This window comes from Coenobita brevimanus, chromosome 2 (assembly GCF_032717465.1).
Source record: "Coenobita brevimanus isolate Jiangsu-jjx chromosome 2, ASM3271746v2, whole genome shotgun sequence".
In the NCBI taxonomy this organism is placed as follows: Eukaryota; Metazoa; Arthropoda; class Malacostraca; order Decapoda; family Coenobitidae; genus Coenobita; species Coenobita brevimanus.
Genome location: NC_136955.1, coordinates 18874323 through 18877236, shown reverse-complemented (window position 1 = coordinate 18877236; position 2914 = coordinate 18874323). Strand labels below are relative to the sequence as shown.

Genomic DNA, 2914 nt, shown 5'->3' with positions numbered 1-2914 from the left:
AACAACTTCCAGTCTACTCCATATATTCTTAATATTTTCCACAATCCTTGTCTATCCACCCTGTCATCCATGAAAGCCGCATACAACTTCTTTCCCTTCTCTAGAAACTTTTCCACTATAGGTCTAAGAATGAATATCTGATATACACATCCTCTTCCCTTCCTAAAGCCTCACCGTTCTTCTCCAACTAATTCCTCTGTTATTTCCCTAACTCTGTCAAAAAGTATCCTACCATACACTTTTCCTATTACACTAAGAAGACAAATGCCCCTATGATTACCACACACTTCTTTTCCCCTTTTCCTTTGTACAAGGGAATAATTATACCTGACTTCCAATCCTCCGGGACTCTACCTTCCTCCCTGGCCAATCTGCACATCTTCCACATCCATTCTACTACACTCTCTCTCCCATTCTTCAGCATTTCACCACACACTCCATCAATTCCTGGGGCTTTTCCCAATTTGACTTTCTTCATTGCTTCCACAAGTACTATCCTACTGATTTCTTCCTGTCTTCTCACCTCCCTCCTTCTCCCAGCCATTCCTCAGTCACTTATACTCGCATTACTTCCATCCTCTATGTTCAACAATTCCTTAAAGTGTTCTCTCCATCTGCTCACATTTTCTCCCTTCTCCACTAGTAATCTACCATTTTTATCTTTCACTCCCCTGGTAACTTCACTGCTTTATTATTATTAATAATGTTAAAAAATGTCACTGCTTTAAGGAAATAAAAAGAAATACGCAATAGCAATGAAAACTTTCTCTTTTCTATGCCTGACTTAAAAATATTCAGTGGATATTATAGTTTCAAAGAAGAACAGTAATGTATGAAGCACTGTCATCATGGGAAAAAGGCAAAAAATGAAGCTCTGTATTTCTTGTATTGTACAAACACAGCGCTATACTGGCATCCGAATAAAGCTTTCCCGGAACAGAAAAATATAGCCTTGTCTATTTTCGCTCTACATTACCGGCCGTGTATCCATAATTTGGCACTGGTATGTATTTTATGTAAATGTATGTCTGCATGAATCATTTTTGTGTCTCTGTTAGGAGATTATGTACTTGTAATTTGTAGTGGTAGTTTTTTTCTGTATGGGGTTTGATTATGAATATGTGTGTGTGTGTGTGTGTGTGTGTGTGTGTGTGTGTGTGTAATAATTATGATGATTTTTGCAATATTAACCTTGCTTTTTATTATCTATTTGAAAAGGTGCAGTGTGTGTGTGTGTGTGTGTGTGTGTGTTTGTGTGTGTGTATTTAATTAGTATGATACATTTTGCAATATTAACCTAGTTTTTTATTATCTACTTGAAAAGGTGCAGTGTGTGTGTGTGTGTGTGTGTGTGTGTGTGTGTGTGTGTAATAATTATGACGATTTTTGCAATATTAACCTTGCTTTTTATTATCTATTTGAAAAGGTGCAGTGTGTGTGTGTGTGTGTGTGTGTGTGTGTGTGTGTGTGTGTGTGCGCGCGCGTCTGTGTATTTAATTATTATGATACATTTTGCAATATTAACCTTGATTTTTATTTTCTATCTGAAAAAGTGCAGTGTGTGTGTGTGTGTGTGTGTGTGTGTGTGTGTGTGTGTGTGTGTGTGTGTGTGTGTGTGTGTGTGTGTGTGTTTTCTTACCTAATTGTTCTTACCTAATTGTATCTTTACAGGAATGAGTCAAGCTCGTACTGTCCCGTGTCTTAAACCATATTTATCGTTCATATCCTTAAATTTGTGAATTGTTTTGGCACACACTATTTCATTCGGTAGTGCATTCCATTGATCAATTGCTCTGTTTGGGAAACTGAATTTCCTTACGTCTTTATCACCTCTCTTTTTATGCAGTTTTTTGCAGTGTCCTCATGCTGATGCTTCCCCATACGTTAAGTAATCATTTATGTCTATTTTCTCCTTCCCTGATATGCATTTGTAGCATAATCATGTCACCTCTTTTCCTTCTCTCCTGTAGTGTTGGTAGATTCAGTTTATTTAGTCTTTCTTTGTAGCTTAGATCCCTTAAGCTTGGTACCCATCTTGTAGCGGCCCTTTGAACTTTTTCTATCTAGTCTATGTGTTTTTTGAGATGAGGACTCCAGACTACTGATCCATACTCCAGGGTTGGTCTGATGAATGATGTTATTATCTTTCTTAGCATGTCTTCATTTATGTATGCAAACGCTATTCTCATATCGGCAAGCAGTGTATACATGTTCCGTACCTCGGCATACCACGTTGAGTACACCGCTTCCCAGTTCGATCAGCGAAGTTAAGCAACGTTGGGTCTGGTTAGTACTTGGATGGGTGACCGCCTGGGAACACCAGATGCTGTTGGCATCCCTACGTCAAGTGGGGTTGGTGGAGGATTAGTGCCCCTCCCTGTAAAACAATTAACTCTAAGCCCTTGGCCACCCTGTCTGGGATACATGGCGTCTGGCAATGAATGAATGAACCTTCTCAGTGATGTGGTCAGCCGGAGATAGTCTGTTATTGACACCTAGGTCCTTCTCTCTTTCTGATGTGTGTAGGGTTTTATTTCCTAATGTATAATCCTAATCAGGTCTTTTTCCAAACTTGATTACATGACACTTGTCCACATTGAATTCCATTTGCCATGTATTACTCCATTCATGAAGTTTATTTAATTCTTCTTGTAACTCTTTACAAGAGTCTGTGTTAGTAATTCTCCTTTGTATTTTTGCATCATCTGCAAACATATTTAGATAGCTATCATTTCCAGTGTTACTGTCTATATCATTTATATATACCAAAAACATGATTGGTGCCAGCACTGAGCCCTGTGGTACTCCACTAGTCACTTCTTTCCATGATGAGTAATTTCCCCTTAGTACTGTTCTCATTTCTCTTCTTATGAGAAAATCTTGCATCCAACAATACAGTTTGCCTCGAATTCCT

At 38.4% G+C, this 2914-nt stretch overlaps 1 pseudogene; it reads left to right on the top strand.

Moving 5' to 3' along the window:
- Nucleotides 1–2216: 2216 nt before the first annotated feature.
- Nucleotides 2217–2335, top strand: LOC145392450 (5S ribosomal RNA; annotated as a pseudogene).
- Nucleotides 2336–2914: the final 579 nt, after the last annotated feature.